General features: G+C 41.6%; 1 non-coding gene across 1 annotated transcript; it reads left to right on the plus strand.

Moving 5' to 3' along the window:
• Positions 1–2017: 2017 nt before the first annotated feature.
• On the plus strand, positions 2018–2124 carry LOC112849088 (U6 spliceosomal RNA). Its single transcript, XR_003222530.1, has one exon. It is a non-coding gene; the product is annotated as a U6 spliceosomal RNA (small nuclear RNA).
• Positions 2125–18870: the final 16746 nt, after the last annotated feature.

The raw sequence follows: 18870 nt of genomic DNA on the forward strand, positions 1-18870 counted from the left end.
GAGACAGCGCCCAAATCAGATGTTCAATGTAAACACAGCTCCCTCTGGCCAAGGCCTTTCTTGTTCCTCTCTCTGCCCCCCACCCCGTTTAAGTTCACAGTTTTACTCCTAGGCCCTTCAGTTTTCTCCGAATACTGTCCTTTCCATACATTATTGAAAACATTTCCCAAATGAATCAGAGCTTCCTTTGGGGACATTAGGTTAAACAAAAGGCATTTAATGAGAAAGGCATTTCAAATCACTCTTTAAGTACAAGTACCACCTGGACTTTGAAGAAAGAGAGCAGTTGGCCTCACAATATTGTCTTATGGGGGTAACCAAGTCAGGTTTTAAATGACACCAAAATAAGGAAGAAGGATGAATGAGAGAGCAGTATGAGAATGTGTGTTTAATCCTGAAGAACAGTCTTTCCTATGTCCCTCCTGACTATATGGAAAATACATGTGGGTGTTAAGGTGCTTTTTACATATGTACATTGTAATGGTAAAGTGAGAAAAGAAAATGGAAACTATGCAGGAACTAATTCAGCACAAGCTATTGGTTAATAGCTGAGAGAAGAAAAACACTAGGGAGCACTTTAAATCAGACCATGTGAGAAGGCCATCTGTAACTTAATATTTTAATTCGTGCCCCCCCAAAAAACATCTATATGAAAAAATAATAAAATGTAAATAGAAAACTTTTCCTGCTGAAGAGTGAAATTGCTTTCCAAATAGTCAGAAAGGGAGAGGAGGGAGAACACTTAAACAATATTATATTACTATCTAGTAAATCCATTCTCATTTATCCATACTAATGAAGTGTTAAAACAAAAAAAGAAAGAAAGAAAGAAACAACAAGCTCAAAATGGAATCACTTGTGCTAAACCCCATGCCAGCAAACCAAGACTTAATACCTAACCTAACTGCAGTTTCAGCCTCCCCCAGGAATATAATCTTAACCAGTCAATCTGGAATTACCTGTTCAGCACTAGTGAGGTAATCTGCCTAATAGACCCCAGCCTTCCTCCAAAGGAAGGTGACTTTGCCTGAAATAATCCATTCTTTGCTAGAATAACTCTCTTGCCCCACCTCCTTCTGCCTATAAAAGTCTTCTATTTTGTACAGCTCCCTGGAGCTCCTTTCTTTTTCTTGTTTGTTTTTGTTTAAGATTTTTTATTTTTTAAGTAATCTCTACACCCAATGTGGGGTTCAAGATATTAAGAGTTGCACATTCCACTGATTGCACCAGTCAAGCACCCTATGAGCTCCCTTCTATCTGCTAGATGGTATACATGCCTGACTCATGAATTGTTGAATAAAGCCAATTAGATCTTCACATTTGCTCAGCTGAATTTTGTTTAACAGAAGGAAAATAGGACATCAGCTAAAATAGCATTAGTGTTAGATTTTGTAATATATTTTGAATTACTCATTTTAACAGGGATGGGTGGGCACCTGGGTGGTTCATCAGTTAAGCGTCCAACTTCGGTTCAGGTCATGATCTCATGGTTCGTGAGTTCAAGTCCCGTGTCAGGCTCTGTGCTGACAGCTCAGAGCCTGGAGCCTGCTTGGGATTCTGTGTCTCCCTCTCTCACTGCCCCTCCCCCACTCACACATGCGTGCACACGTGTGCGGGCACACACACTCTCTCTCTCTCTCTCTGTCTCAAAAGCAAATAAACATTAAAAAAAATTTTTTTAACAGGGATGGGTGTTCTGAGAATTTACCAGAATCCAAACTAAATATTCATTTAATCAGGAAACATTTAGCATATTCTTACTATGCGGAGAACATGCAACAAAGTGCCATGGGTATGGCAAAGACTCAGCCTTATGACTTAGCTTAGAACACCCTTCCACATTTATATAACATGTGTCCCAAAATGAATTTCATATATTATTCATTCAGTGTATTTGTCCATTCATTCTTGTATTCATCCATTCAGTGAATCTTGATCAAACACTTCCTATGTGCCAAGCACTGTTCTAGGCCTTGGGATGCACCAATAAGCCAATAGATAGAAACAGACAAAAAGCATGCTCACTTTGGCAGCATGTACACTAAAACTAAAACAATACACAGAAAATTGGTGTGGTCCCTGCACAAGGATGACACGCAAATTTGTAAAACATCCCATGTTAAAAAACAAAACAAAAACAGACCAAAAGCTCTGCCCCTTTGCTCCCATGGAGCTTTATTTAGGTTGAGGGACAGCCAATAAGCAAGCAGCACAATAAATAAATCAACTACATAGTGTGTCTGGAGTGACCAAACATTCTGGTGGTTTGTTCAAGATAGTCTCAGATTAGGGGCGCCTGGGTGGCGCAGTCGGTTAAGCGTCCGACTTCAGCCAGGTCACGATCTCGCGGTCCGTGAGTTCGAGCCCCGCGTCGGGCTCTGGGCTGATGGCTCAGAGCCTGGAGCCTGTTTCCGATTCTGTGTCTCCCTCTCTCTCTGCCCCTCCCCCGTTCATGCTCTGTCTCTCTCTGTCCCAAAAATAAATAAACGTTGAAAAAAAAAAATTTTTTTTAAAAAAAAGATAGTCTCAGATTATATATATTGTTCTGTCTCCACCCCATTCCAGTTAACGCTCCCTTTCACCTTCAAAAGTGTTCCATTTGGTCAATGAATTGGTCACTCTAAGTATGTTGGAAGATGATACATGGAGAATGGGGAGAGCAGAGAATGGATTGCAGCCTAACAAGGTGGTCAGGGTGGGTCCTATGGAACCAGGAACATTTGAGCTAAGATTTGAACAGTATGAGAGTTGGTCAAGAGCATATGATTTTAAAAGTCTGTATCCTTATTATAAAATATTGAACTAATACACTTCTTCATGCTTTTCTTCAGCCTATATAAGCTTTTATTTATTTTTTAATTTTTTTTTTAATTTTTTTTTTTTAACGTTTATTTTTGAGACAGAGAGAGACAGAGCATGAACAGGGGAGGGGCAGAGAGAGAGGGAGACACAGAATCTGAAACAGGCTCCAGGCTCTGAGTGGTCAGCACCGAGCCCAGCCTATATAAGCTTTTTTTTTTTTTTTTCTTTAATTTTTTTTTTTTTTCAACGTTTATTTATTTTTGGGACAGAGAGAAACAGAGCATGAACGGGGGAGGGGCAGAGAGAGAGGGAGACACAGAATCGGAAACAGGCTCCAGGCTCTGAGCCATCAGCCCAGAGCCCGACGCGGGGCTCGAACTCACGGACCGCGAGATCGTGACCTGGCTGAAGTCGGACGCTTAACCGACTGCGCCACCCAGGCGCCCCTGGCCTATATAAGCTTTTAAAACATAAAATGGTGTTATATTGCTCGTAGTATATGGCATCTTTGAATCACTAACTTATCCTGGCCAGTTCCACGTCAGCGTATACACACAGTAGTCCACTGTGTACTCCTACTGCTTTCCCACTGCTGCAAGACTCTCCATCTAAATTGATTCTGCTCTAGTGAAAGAAGGGAGTGGCAGATTTGGGGGAGGGACCGAGAAAAGGAGGCCAGGGATTAAGCCTTTCTTGGTAATCAAATCTATGCTAAGTCTCCATGCTTCTTGCAGGCTACAGCAAGTTTCCAGAGTAAAAGTATACAGAGATAGCAAGGGTAACCACAAAGCAAGCAAAGCAGATTAGGAATGCTTTAAGAATATTTCTCCAAAATGTAGAAATTGATCGTCTCAACAGAAGGGAAATCAGTTAGTGAATTCAGTTGAGAGATTTCACTGAAATAATATGAAAGCACTTGGTTCAGTTCCCTTCGTCACTGGGGTCCATTCCTTTCCCCCTGCAAATGGGAAAGAGGGGGGTAGGTGTCACTGATGAGAAGGGTTAATTTCAATTTTTTTCTCCTCCTTCCTGACCCCACCCCCACCCCCATCTGAAGACTGGAGCCATCCTGATGACACAACAAGCTAAGGGTATCTATTCTTAGGGATAAAAGCCTGGGGACGAGGTCGTGATTTATGATAGAAACGCTTCTCCCTGACCAGCATATTGTAAGCTCCAGTTGATCAAGTTATGTCATTACAAGTTAAGTGGGCAATTAATTTCTTTGAGAGATACTAATTTGACAATGACAGTACATTTTATGTACAATCTGTCACCAGGCACTAGTTTGGTAAAGAGGCCATATCACTAAGGCATGTATAGAACTAGACTCGGAATATTATAGCAATTGATTCTTCTCTTTGATGATTTATTATTATTGTAAAAGCATATAGGCTGGTACTTGGTGTTCAGGACTTTAAAACAATCAGACTGAAAAGTGAAAAAATAATCCATCATATGAACATTGTAGTGTATTATACAGATGTAGTCATCATCTGGCTTTTTCCAAATAGTATAAACGTGGGGGCACCTGGGTGGCTCAGTCAGTTAAGGGTCCACCTTAGGCTCAGGTCATGATCTCACCGTTAGTGAGTTCGAAACCCGCGTTAGGCTCTGTGCTGATAGCTCAGAGCCTGGATCCTGCTTCAAGTTCTGTGTCTCCCTCTCTCTCTGCCACTCCTCTATTCGTGCTTTCTCTCTCTGTGTCCTTCTCTCTCTCTCTCACTCAAAAATAAATAAACATTAAAAGACAAAAACAAAAACCAAATAGTTTCAGCGTGTTCCCCAAGTCTCAGGAGGACAGAGGTCCAAGGCTGGAGCCCTCTATTTGTCAGCCTTGTGTTTGGGGTAGGTAGACACAGACCAATATATAAATCCTAGAAAGAGGAGGGGAAAGCATTTAACAAATAGGATAAATCCTTGTTAAATTAAATTTTTCTAATTTAGAGTATATAGGACTTTCCGTGGTTCAAATAAAATTCCCTCTGAATTGTCAGAGTCTTAATTCATGAATAAGAAGAATCTGACTAACTTTAGTAGCTTTTCCAAATTAAGAGTTCAGGGAAATACGACGTGCACTCAGAGCGTGAGTGCAGCAAGCAATTCATTCTCATAAAGCAGTGTGCTTGTAGTTTGTAATAGAAGTCTGCCATGAACTACAGTGCTTTCAGTAATGACTTCGTTTGCTTACTAGAGTCTGTTTTATATCAGATGGTACTTTATGTTGAATAAAGTATGCTTTTCTTGAAAATTTCTATAATTTAGGCCTCATACCAGCCAGACTGTCTACAGTGCACACATACCCCATTCTAAACTAATGAAATTTGCCGGCACGAGCACCATCATACAAAGCAATGTAAAATAACACGAGTGTGTTAGCGTGCAGATCGCAAACTAAAACCACGTGGGAAATTTTGGGAAAAAACAGAATCGGTGTCTGTCCCTAATTCCTCATAGTAAATGTCCTTCCCTTTGAACCTTTCTCTGTTATTAGACAAGAAGAGAAAGATCAGGTGAAAGTGACGAGAAATAAGAACAGACAAAGCTAGGATGAAAAAAAAGTTTGCCAACCACCTGCCAGATGGGAAAATCCTTACAGTTCATGAGCATCTGAATTGCCCAAGGTTTTTTACAGAGAAACATACATTCTACATCGAAGATAAATTGCCCGAGTCTCAGACTCACAAAATCTCTAAGATCCACCTAATGCTCTAAAAAAAAAAAAAAAAAGTAGGAATACATACATCTCTATTTTTACTTCATAATCTGAGCTAGAGAAGATTTACTGCAGCATTATTATCCAGGCCTCATTACCTCATAGTTAATTAGCTAACATTTGTAAAGTGCTTTGAAGATGAAAAGCATCATATAAATGCTAAGAATTATTAACTAATATGAGAGGAAAATCATAAAATAGATACATTGTTAACATTAATTTGTATTTTATCTTTTCTTATTATCTACTCCCTCGCATTTGACATTTGGGGCTGAACTATATATAAAGGCTGAGGGAGTTGCCCGGTTTGTTACAGCTCTGAACCACAGTATTAAACCAGCTCCAAACGAATACTTGCCAAAACATGAGTGCTCAAGTAAAAATAAGTTAACTGTCCAGAGAGACCCCCGCTTATACTAAAGAGTTAACTAGTTAAACAATCCGTCCCCTCCAGCAGTTAAAAGGAAAGGTGTATTAATTCAGAAGCAATGAATAAACATTTCTGCTTTATTCAAAACAATGCAAAATGTACGAATGAACAGTAAGATCTGCCAGACCGTTTTGTGGGAAACATGTGATTCTACTTTGCGCCCAGGCTGCAGTCGCAGAGACTGCTGCTGAATAGCTTAGGACGGTATATTATGTGGTGTTGACTGTTCCCTACATGTTGCTGTCATCAAAGCGAGTTCAACTTTTCTTGAGGCTACAGTTCCACTCCCTGTCATCTCACCTCCTCCTTCCCCAATTCTCGGTGGACAGAAGGACAGACAGAAGCAAACCTGCTTTAGGAAGTCTTTGGCAGCCTGCCAGGGCCTCATCGACAAGGAAGAAAGAGATAGCGTCAAATATTCTTAAAATATGTTGTACCATGAAAGCTTTCAGTAAAACAGGAAATAATAGATCAAGTACATTCAAAGTATTTGCAAACTGTTTAATTGGGTAAAAGCAAGTCAAACTCTTCTCATCACAGCAACGACGTTATCGTAAAGCCCTCTTCAGTGATACTAAAGTTAATCCCAAATCCTGTTACAGGAAACTCATCCTTATTAAAGTAACATTAAGTGCTCCTTTTTTATTGATCTTCCCCTTCAGCTTAATGATAGAAACTTACTGATGTTTTAATAATAACCTCACAGGCTTTATCTATCTCATTTTACTTTGCCTTGGTACTAAGAGATGCGGTGGAAACTAACTTAGCATAAACATTTTGCAGACGTCTTTAAAGGACAGGGGGAGGTTAAGAAAAAAAAGATTCAATTGAGCTGAGTGTTAACAAAGATGGCTGAAAAACTAAAAGATAAAAGGGAGGCTCCAGTGTGAACATCAAAGAATTGTTAATGACAAGAAATACCATTAGGGTTAGCATCTCTTTTGTTTCAACCCTTTCACACCTGCAATGTGTCCTGAGCTAAGCCTTTGTTCCAAAATCTGAATTACCTCCATTAGCATTTATAGAAAAATGGTTGCAAAACAACGCAAACATACTTTTGGCTCTATCCTTTTGCTTGAAAAGTCAGAAATTAGGGATCTGTGGGTTTCCTCCTAGTTGCTGGGTGTAACTATACAAGACTATAGAGGTGTAAGGTAATGGGTTGCAAATAAGCTTGCTTGAAATGTGAGAATAGCTTTGTACCTAAAAAAGAGAGGTAATAGAAACAACATGGAGAGGCTACATAAGCAGCTCAGGCATTAGCAATAGCAAAATCAGAGCGTGAAATTCAGATTAGCCCTCCCCAGGCTGTGAGAGGAAGGGGGTATTGCAAGACTTGGCATGGCTAAAGGTGTAACCTGTTTTATTTGGCCCCTGAAAAATTTTAACAGATGGTGGGACCAGCTGTCTTTTTCAGCCATTTAATAAACTCTTCGGTGGTAACAGTTTGGAAAGTGGGGGTTTTTCGTTTTAGGCCAGAGGAGAAAATAAAGAAATCTGTCCCAAATTGTCTTTGCCAAGTAGTAAAGCCTGGAAACCTTCTGAAAAGTTAAAGGGGAAAAATCCAATCAACTGTATTATCATCATTGTATCTTTTAAGGGGACAGCAACAAAAACAAATTCCTCTCTGCCAAATTAGATGACTAACTACTGGCGAAGTGTATTTTGTATTGGTGCCTTGTCTGTGATTGTGTCCTTATCTGGGATTTTAATTTTGATGCTTCAAAAAGGGATGCCTGGTTATCGTGTTTAAGGCTCATTGACAAATTAGCAGCACTTTAAGGCACCTATCCACAGCTACAAAAAGAAGCAAACTAAACATTTATTGGAAGTTAGTACACATAGACAGTAAATACTTTGTCATCATGAATGAAGGAACAAATTCCTTCCAACTTACATAATTAGTCTAAAATGGCATACAACCCTCCTAATCATGTCATGTAAATTACAGAGCCCAGCTCGAGACCTTGGGGAATGGGGGGAAAATGTTCATGTCAAGTTATTTTCAGGATAAGACTTAAGATGATTCTGCTTTTGTGCCTAAAATATTTTGTCAAATTGGCATTTTCCCTGCCAGTTAGTTACACAGCAACTCTCATTTAGGAGAGAGAGTGCTTATTTACAAAACTTCTCCCCTGATTGGCCACAAACACAACCCTTTTTACAAATTTCAGCGATTCCCAGCTGAGCAACAGCCATTTCCATTTGACAAAGCTTTATTCTGTCCACAGGCCTATTATAGATCCTAGAGTGTTTGTCTTAAACAAACAAATTAAACAATAAAATATAAACTCTTTTTAAATTAGGAGACATTAGGGACACCTGTTTAGATGCCTAAAGCAGATGCAGTTCTCATTATATTTAGTTAATTTTGCTTAGCTTCAGCTTGGTTGTTTTGGGGACTGCTTGCTGGTGATGTGTATCTTCTAAACAGAAAAGTATAGGTGATGGAGAAAGTAATAATAAGTAATTCTGCTTGGAATAAGTTAGCTCAGTCATCTAGAATAAGTCCAGTTATCAAGCTAGTCCCCAAAATTAAAAGTGCCACTTCTAATTTCCCAATTGCCATAATTTGTGAAATGCCTCAGATAAATTATACTTCGTTTGGGGTTTGCGGGTACTTCCTCTAGACTGTAACACCAGACCACCATTCATTCAACACATTTTTAATGAGCACCTACTATGGGCCACGCACTGTGCCAGGAACTGTAGATACTGAGGTGCACAAGATAGACCAGATCCAGTGCTCTGAGAGCTTGTATAACCTCATAACTTCTTCACTGTATAAAAGGAAAAATGCTGTAAACATAAAGCCCTCCACCTCAGAATGTTTAGGCTTGGTCTATCCAACTAAAAAAAAACCAAACAAACAAAAAATCTAAATGATGCAGATGAGTCTGATGATTAAATGTAGGAGAGGAGGAACTTGCCCTCCACTTTCAGTGGAAAGCCCCTGAGGAAGAGAGATAGAAGCAATTGCAAGTCGTTTCAGGCAACCTTTAGCATGCTTCTGGCTTTTCACTGCATCATTTTTCTTTTCCAGTCACTGGTTTAACCCCTCACCTCACCAAAGGGTGATCTTCCAGAAAGCCGATGTATTATCCTTATACATTAGAGTGCTTTTCTAAATTATTGGGATTAAACAGTTTCAAGTGGGGAAAAAATAAAGAAATGGAGCTTTTACCTTATAGAAAGAGAAGCATTAACACCGTCTGCAAACTAGGTTGATCTCATGACTAGAAGGTGGATCCTGTCAACTAATTCCAGTCCCTACGTCCAAAACTTTAACACCTTTATTTCTGTCTTGTGAGCCACCTACAGGTACGAAAGTCAATTTAAATACTGTCACCAAGTCGTCAGATTCTCCAGAATGTAGAAACGTAGTTCACCGTGAATAAAAGAATGAACAAATTCATGGATTTTACATGTGCAGGAAAATTCATCTGTTTCTCTATAGGGTATTAAACTTTATTTTTCTTCCAATAGTGTCAGATCAACAAGTGATAGGGGACTAGTGAACATTATGGGATTTGGGACGAGTTGCCATTTTCAGTGTCTTCAGGTTGACCAAGTGAGGATCTGTGTCTGTCGCTGAGTCAAACATCCGGAGTTGCTGCCTGGGTCATGGTCTTAGACCCTCACTGCCATGGCTGACCATGTCACCTTCACAGCCGCCAGGCAGAGCCCCAGCAGTGACGGTGGCCCAAGCAGTGATCCATGGAGTGGCCCATGGGAAAGGGAGCACCTATACCCTGGGAATAATCTTAGTGGCACTCAAGTAGCAGTTGTAATAAAATAATTTCTCATATTTATGCTGCTTCCTTAATGTTTTACGTTTTCCCATGAATAAATGCTATAGCTGACATCTTTTTTCTCTCTCTCTCTTTTTTTTTTTTTTTTTTTTTAGTTATCTCACTCCTGAGATAGTGGACCATAACATTCCTAGCAAACACAGAAGCAAAAGTTTCTTCTAATGAAAAACTAGGAATGATGAAAAATGAAGCCCATTAAAAGATAATAAGTAAATAAATAGTGACCTATACGTTTTCTTAGGACTGTCAAGAAATGTCATTAATTTCAGAATTCTCCAAATATCCAGGAAACTCTGAAATTAAAAACAACAACAAAAACAACAATAATAATTAAAAAAAAAAAAAACAGTGCAAGAACCCTCTATGTTTATAGAAGGCATTTTCTAATAGGAAAAATTCTTAAATTGTATAATCAGTAACAGTTAAATTCTTAACATTTAAAGGAATAGTTTAACAAATTAGTGAACAAATTAGAAGTGCATGCAAAAACTAAATTATTTCCAGTTTAATTGCTACAATTAACATAATTACAAACATTCAAAAGGGATGGACTACTTGACTGATAAATATAACCGAATGGTTTTCAGAATGTTTTAAGTCAAGAGCCTTTCCTTCTTGTGAAGTCACAAAAGTCTGTGAAACACAGAAGGAGCGCCTTGTCTCCCCCTCTTCTGGCTCCAAACCCACACACCCTATGCACCTCTGTTGAACAGCTAGGCCTTTAGGCAAGTTGAAACTTCTTTCCACCTACTCTTGCAGAAGACCCATTTATAAAACAGGATACCAATTTCCGGTCGGTAGGAAAACCTACTGAGCAAACTCTAAGAGGATCAAGATGGCTCTGGAGGATGAAATCAATGAGCTAGAAAAGCAGTAAGCACATTTCTCAAAGTGCGGGCTGAGAACTACCTGTGTTACAACCATGGCCGGCCAGACAAGGTGTGCATAGACCCCCAACCTTCGCTGATCAGAGTCTGCACCGGCTCCCCCACCCGCCCCCTGCCCGGGGATATGTTTTCCTAGAAAGCAGGCCACTTGTGTCCACTGGCAGAGCAACCATCTTCTTATGACTGACAAATACTTCATCCTTCAAGATTGTTTCCAACCTTCTGCTTTGGTGACCATGATCCTCTGACCTTACAACATTGTCGCTGGGCAGGCAAAACACCACTAATCATCCTGTGGTAGTCACATGTTCACATGAGCTGGGAGAAACAGGTTTCATCAGCCATATGTGCAAATAATTTCTTGGTAGTTTGAGAGACTTTCAAAGATGTAATAATCTCATACATGATCATGTCATTTCAATTTCAGAGGGAGGTATTTTCTTACCATGTCACTCATTTTGACTATACACTCTACTTGGGTTCTGAAAGTCTCTATATATTAATAAAAATCAATACACTAAAATTGAACTCCTAATAGAAAACAAGAGCAAGATACCTCAAAACTCCTTTCCTTCTGGCATTCTCTTTTCTTTGACTAAAATAAAAACTGCTAAAGAAAAGGTAAATTCCGGGGCACTGCTTTTTTATTTCATTTCTGACAGCAGAATTCAGATCCTAAAACTTTGCATTAATTATATTATTCTTTTGATAATAAAAAAGATGCCTCTCATTCTTTGGAACAGTTGTGGCCAGATGGAAGGATAATGTGAATATGACAGTATCTATGAAAGTTACTGGACTGACTACTCTGGGGACCAGAACTTGAGATTTCTCTGCAAAGCAGAGCCCAGAGAACAGTGGAGGTTTTCACTGTGGTTGCCTAATCTCTGTCATTCAGCCTCAGCCCTGCCCTGCTGGGGCCACTGGCTCCAGGGGGAAGAGCAGTTCTGTCTGTCTCCCCTCGACTTAATCCTTGCCTGTCTGCGGAGACCTCACCAAGGGTGCCAATTGTTAGGATGGCTCTGGGTTTCAAACACCTGTCCACCAGGAACTGGACTTATACCCCCAACTTCTTTCATGCGGCCACAAGACAGACATCAGATGGTAGCAACTTCTGGTGCCTCCTGAGCGGATTGGTTATGTGGTGTCCAACAGCTCCCTTCTATATATTTATCAGAGTGTAGAATTGTGAATGGAGGCTAAAATAGCAAACAAAGTCTTTTCCAGGAAGCCCTGCCAGCATCATTAGCAACATAGCTTTGGTTTTAACTGTATTTATTTATGTTTAAAATTTTTAAGTTGACATTAATTTTATGCAATTTTCTAAGCCTTTTACATTTATGAACTGTCTTAATCATTGTAACCCTCTAAGGTAGGTACTGTTATTATCCCCAAGTTACAGATGAGAAAATGAAGCACAGAGAGGCTAAGTAAAGTATCCAAGGTCACAAAGTAGTGAGTGGCAGAGCTGGGATTCACACCCAGGGAGTCCAGCTCCAGAATCTGGCCTAAGGTATAACAGCAGTTATTTTCCTCATAAATGCAGGTGCTGAGAGGTTACTTGATTTACTCCAAGTCACCCAGCATGAATCTGCCTCTTCTAACTTGAAATCCCAGCCTTTTCTGCTCTGGTGGCCTTCATGATCCTTGTGCTGGTACTCTTGCCTGTGTCGCCCAGCCAGTCATGTTTAGTCCGAGGGCTTACCGTGTGACCGACCCAGATAGCCTTGAAGCTCCCAGCAGGGGAGTCAGTGACTAACTCAAGGCTCTGCCTTCTGCTCAGGCCTCCTCAGCCCCTCCCACCCTAAAGAAGGAGATCAGGACCTTCTTAGGGAACTGAGGGCTAAGTCCTTTCCTGCCACACAGGATAACAGAACCCTTGGTTCATTCATTTGTTCTTTCGTTCACGTGTATTTAATGAGAACTGACTGACAAGCATGAGTCTAGGCCCTGGAGATTTGACGGTGATCAAGACCCATGCCCAGGAGACACCAAGGAGCCCACAGTGTTAGTACGATGGAGGCAGCCATGTTAAGAGGCGATTGCGATATCCAACAGAAAGTCTATAAGAAAAAAAAAGAAAGTCTCCTAAGAGAGATGGGTAACTAGGGTGTTGTGGAGCTCAGCGGAGGGGCAGGAACCAGTGGGTGGCTCTCAGGAGGAAGTGCCGCCACTCTCACCTCACGTCAGCTGTCAGCATGAGCAAAAGGTCCACAGCAGGATATGGCTGTCCAAGTTCACCAAGGCTTGCCTGCAGAAGCTGAAGGGAGGCGCTGTGACAGCCACTGAGTTTTAAGCCAGAACCTCGTGTGACCTAAATGCAGTTCCTGGCAATAATACGCGCTACCATTTATTGAGCTATTAATATGTTCTGAGCCTCTTCGTGAAATATAGCTGAATTATATGTATCTTAATCAGATTTGGCTGCTGTATCAGAATACCATGGACGGAGTGAAATTTATTTCTCACAGCTCTGGAGGCTGGGCAAGCCCAAGACCAAGGTGCCAACCAATTCTGTTCCTGGTGAGAACTCTCTTCTGCTTTGCAGAGGTTGCCATCTTGCTGGATCCTCACATGGCAGAGAGAAGGGGAGAGCAAGTTCTCCGGTCTCTTCTTACAGGAGAATTAATTCCATCATGGAGGCTCCACCTTCACAGCCTTACCTAAATCTAGTTACTTCCTAATGGCCCCACTCCAAATACCATCATCACCTTGGGGATTAGGGCTTCAACATATGAATTGGAGGGAGGTACGCAAGCATTCAGGCTATAGCAATATTCATTGCATGCTCACAACACTACTATGAGGTTGGTGTTACTGCCCCATTTTATAGATGAGCTAGTGAGACAGAGGTCAAGCCATAAAGTGGTGGAGCCAGAGTATGAGCCCGGGCAGTCTGACACCAGCACGCATGCACTTACTTACTCTTCTAGACTCCCTGCCACACAGGGAGCACAATGTCTCAGAGTATTTAAGAAATGTTTGAGACATCCGGTAGCCACTTTTTTACTTTCCCCTGGTCTGAGAGTTCCTGGTCTTGCTTCCCATTGGAATGACCTGAGAAGCTTTCTGAGAAATGTGCCCCAGAGGAATGCAAACTGTCTTCACAAAAACCTATACATGAATTTTATAGCGGCTTTACTTGTAATAACCAAATCCCAGAAACAACCAACATGGCATTCAAGAAGTGAATGGATAAATTCCGTTACGTCTGTGCAAGGGAGCACAACTCAGCAATAAAAAGGAACACACTTGATACATGCAACAGCTTGAACGGCTCTTCAGGGCGTTACACTGAGTGGGGAAAAAAAGTCAATACCAGAAGGTCACACACTGTACAATTCCGCTTACGTAATATTCTCAAAATTACAAAATTAGAAAGGTGAAGAGAAGATTGGAGGCTGCCAGTGGTTGGGGTGGCCAGGCATGGGGACTAGGTGGGACTGTACGGATGGCGGGAAGGAGGTGTGCAATGATGAAATCGTTCCATATTTCTGTATGTTGATTGTTGTGGCCACACAAATCTACTCATGTGGTACAGTGACAAAGAACTACTCTCACACACTGTACCATTGTGAATTTCCTGGGTTTATGTACTATAGGTAAATAATCGTTGGGAAAACTGGATGAAGGGTAATGGAGCATCTCTGTACTGTTTTTGCAACTTCCCGTTAATCTGTAACTATTTCAAAATAAAAGTTTTTTTGAAATGCCAAGGACTGGGCCTCATAGATTCTGACTTAATTAGGCTGGGGTGGGACCTGGGTATCAATATGCTTGAAAAGCTCCCCCAGATGATTCTCACCTGCAGCCAGGGTTGAGCACCTCTGAGCCAGCGCGCCCGCAATCCTACAGTTGCAGGCGCTCTTCAAGGTGAGGTATTGTCTTCTAGAGCCCCTAATAGAATATAAAAGGAAGCTTATGAGATCCCCTAGCTGTCACCTGACAGAGGACATGTCCCTGAGAGACCAGGACACCAGACAGTTCCTCATTAAGAGGAGAGGGAGGGAAGTTCTAAAGTGGAAGGTATGGGCAGCAAGCAGCAGCGTAAATCCCCAATTCGCTCCTCTGGCCGGGCTCCTTGCTGATGTTACCTCTGGAAGTCTGAGCCCAGATGCCCAGACAGATTGCTGGTCCTGCATTAAGAATTCCCTCCCCTCCTGGAGGCCCCAGTTACTAGGTCCGGTTTCAAGGCCTTGTCTATTGAATCTTTTACCGTGGCCTCATAGGAAGGGTCGCTGAGTCCCAGGTGGCTAACACTGGTTTACCATGTGATAAACTGTCTCTGGGACAGATCTCGTACAGAAAGGTGCCACGCGGGTTTTCACCACCTCGCAACCCAACGTACGTTAACGTTTTCAAAGGGGTTATTAGATTGGTATTGATTAAGTGCAGGTCAAGAAATCAAGCACTTATGCTTGGCAGCTGGCAGCTCAGGTTTCTGCTGAAAGTCTCCAAAACCTCCAAAAGAGTTTCAAATCAAGAAAGGAAATAGATATTGGGCGTCTGAAGCTCCCCAGTTTCCCTGGGACCGCTAGCAAGATGGGAGCCACGTGTGCCCCCACATTAACACAGTGGCCACCCACGGAGCCTTCTGGGCAGCTGCAGGAATGAGCCCTGGAATGCATTTTCTGGTAGCTGCATCTGGGTAAGTGGCAGACTTCCTGGCTGCCTCTCTTTCTTTTTTATAGCCTCTTGGCCGTCTGTATTCATAGATGTTCTGGCAGCTGGGGACCCACCCTGGGGCAGATTCGGGGTCGAAGTCCTAATGAGCAACTTTGTTCTCTTAAACACTATTGTCATCCAACTCACCTATCACTGTGAATAATTTGCTAATTTTGGCCATAAAAACAAGTTCTTAGACAATCTCCAGTAATGTGTCTTTTTATGTCGATCCGGGGGAGTATTTTCCTGCCTCCTCTTTGTTTGATATGGAAATGAGCCTGATAGCTTTATAGCCAGCCAGGAGTTACAGCATGGCAGGGAAAGAAAATTGTGTCCACCATAAAGGTGGCTTCTGCTCTCTTCTGCAAGTCTTTGAAGAATTCGTTCTTAGAAAACAAAGACTCTCAAAATAAATGCACATCGAGTTACAGTTCCCAGAGGTGTGCTCGAATATATTCTGGGTATCCATAAAAACACATATTATGTAACATGTGTTGCCTGAAACCACTATTTATGAATCATCTGGGACAACGCTTCCTCGTGAAAGGAATTAACTGGGTTGAAAGGTAAAGTCTTCATAAGCTGCCTGAACTTCTGGGCCCACATTCCTATTGTTCTGGTCAAGGCAGATCAGCCTCCAAATACCCAGGCCTACAGCAACTGCAGGCAGATGACGCCAGGCAGAAGTACACAGGTGTCCCTACTCGGGGTTTCTCTGTTCGCGCCACAATTAATAGCACTCTTTCTAGAAATCCCAGCAACCCACCTGTTCTCCCCACTCCCAAGCAAGAAAGTCTGATAAAAATCACTTGCAACTGTTGAAGGTTGGTTGATTGTACTTTAATGGGCAGTGTGTCAATTAATGTGTTACCTAACTAGTTATTTGCAATCTAAGACTTAAAGCCTTTATTTTATTCTAAAGACCCATAACACAGATAGCCAGGTGTTGGGGGACAGAGGGGGACAATAGAGGACTCCATGATTTTTCACTAAACTTAACTGATTGGAGGAGGTGGGCCTGAGGTCACCTTAATTTAGATGCTTTAGGGAAGCAGTATTTGCATTTATTCACTAGCCTCTTTTTTTTTTAATGTTCATTTTGAAAGAAAGAGGGAGAGTGCTCATGCATGCAAAATCAGGGGGAGGGGCAGAGAGAGAGAGAGAGAGAGAGAGAGAATCCCAAGCAGGCTCCAGGCTCAGCACAGAGTCCTATATGGGCTGGAACTCTTGAATTGTGAGATCATGACCTGAGCCGAAATCAACAGTCCGATGCTTTTCCAACCAAGCCACCCAGGCGCCCCATCACTACTCTTTTAAAGTCTGGCTCTTTCTCCTCTCTAGGCTCCCATCTGGTTCCTCCCCTTCCCTCCCCACAACCTCTGTTGTCCCTCCCTCCACTGCTACCCCTTCCTCCGGTTTCACTGCCCCGTCCCAATATCACCTCTCCCATCCCTTCCTCCTGCCCCAACCCCTTCCCTGCAACCCTGCCCCACATGCTCAGGGACACACTTTGTTTTCCAGCACAATTGATGCTATTTTCCCTTTACCTAATGCTGTTTTAAAACCCTTCACCTTTCTTTTAGAATGTCCTGAAACGCAGCCCCACAACTCCTGTGGTGGAGGGGGGAGGGGGTACTTACTTGTGCCACAATTGCCCAAGTTCTGTCCTAAGTTCTGTCCAGGTCTGCTCTGCTAACCTGCTGGGTGACCTTGCACAAGTCACTCCTCTAGGCCTCACTCAGATTTCACATCCATAAAATAGCAGATTGGATTTCAAGGCCTGTCTCTCTCTCTCTCTCTCTCTCTCTCTCTCTCTCTCTTTTTAAATGTTTATTTATTTTTGAGAGAGAGAGAGAGAGAGATAGAGCATCAGCGGGGAAGGGGCAGAGAGAGAGGGAGACACAGAATCCAAAGCAGGCTCCAGGCCCCAAGCTGTCAGCCCAGAGCCCAATTCAGGGCTTGAACCCATGAACCTCAAGTTGGTGACCTGAGCCAAAGTCAGATGCTTAACTGACTGAGCCACCTAGGTGCCCAAGGCCAGTCTCCTCCTTAGAATTTAATGATCTTATCTACCTTCAGATGCAAGTTTTCTTAAAAAAAAAAAAAAAAAAAAATATTGCAAACTTTAGAAAGCAGGAAATTATGACACATGTTACAACACAGATGAAACTTGGGAACATTAAGCTAAGTGAAAGAAGCCAGTTACAAAAAGACCCATATATATTTTTTTTTAATGTTTATTTATTTTTGAGACAGAGAGAGACAGAGCATGAACGGGGGAGGGGCAGAGAGAGAGGGAGACACAGAATCTGAAACAGGCTCCAGGCTCTGAGCTGTCAGCACAGAGCCCGACGCGGAGCTCGAACTCACGGACATCGAGATCATGACCTGAGCCGAAGTCGGACGCTTAACCGACTGAACCACCCAGGCGCCCCTAAAAAGACCCATATTGTATGATCCCACTTCTATGAAATATCTAGGATGAGCAAACACATAGAAACAAAAACTAGAATGGTGGTTGCTCAGGGCTAAAGAAACGGCCAGTTGTTTAAGGAGATTTTTTTGCGAGATGAAAAAGTTCTGGATATTGGTTGCACAACAGTGTGAATATAATTAACACTACTGAACTGTACACTTAGGATGATTAAAACGGTAAATTTTGTGTTTTTGCCACAATTGAAACTTTAGAAAAAAAAAACTTCTCAAATTCAATGTATCAAAAGAAAAAAAAAGCATTATTATTGTGTGTTGGAAACCAGAAAGAAAAGCAGAGGCAAAAAACAAAAACAAAAAAACAAAGAAAAAGAACAAAAACAAAAACAAAAAACAACAAAACAAAAAACACACCAACAACAATCCCTTAATTCACAGGTGAAGAAAATGAGACCCAGAGAGTCAAGACCCTTTGCATGGGTGCCAGAGCTATGCCTGTGTTCATGCCAGGGGCTGGACTTCTTAACTATTTTGTAATCAAACTAGGAAAATTAAAGGACTCCATGTTTCCCTGCACTGGTTTTAGAAGAAAATGGTATTAACTTTTCATGAGAGCAGATTATATATATATATATATATATATATATATATATATTTTATATATATATATATATATTTTATATATATATATATATATATAATTAGGTCAATAGTGAACATAATGCACAGGTATTTATATAGTTCTTTGTTTTAAATTTAAATTTAAGCCTTTAAGCCAGCATATTCTTAATTTCTTGAGGCCTAAAGAGTGATTACCATTATGGCAAATAACATGGAAAGTTATTAACACCCTCTCCCAGTGCTAGAATAGGGGAGTCCAGGGCACCACCCCCTTGGCAGAGGCTCCCTGGTAAAGACAAGGACAGCACCCTCACCCAGCAGGCAAGAGGGAAGGACACCCACTCTGGACCACACTGAGATGCCCCAGGCTGGGGTTTTGCTTTGCCTCTGCCCCAAAGGCATCTCCCTAAAGTGCTTGATAGTAATGCTGAGACCTGAGGGCACCATTCTAAAATATGAAGAGAAATGAATGCTTTCTCCATCTTAAAAACCCACCCTTACTAA

Source organism: Puma concolor, chromosome C1, assembly GCF_028749965.1.
Source record: "Puma concolor isolate L17-30 chromosome C1, mPumCon1.1.hap2, whole genome shotgun sequence".
Taxonomy (NCBI): domain Eukaryota; kingdom Metazoa; phylum Chordata; class Mammalia; order Carnivora; family Felidae; genus Puma; species Puma concolor.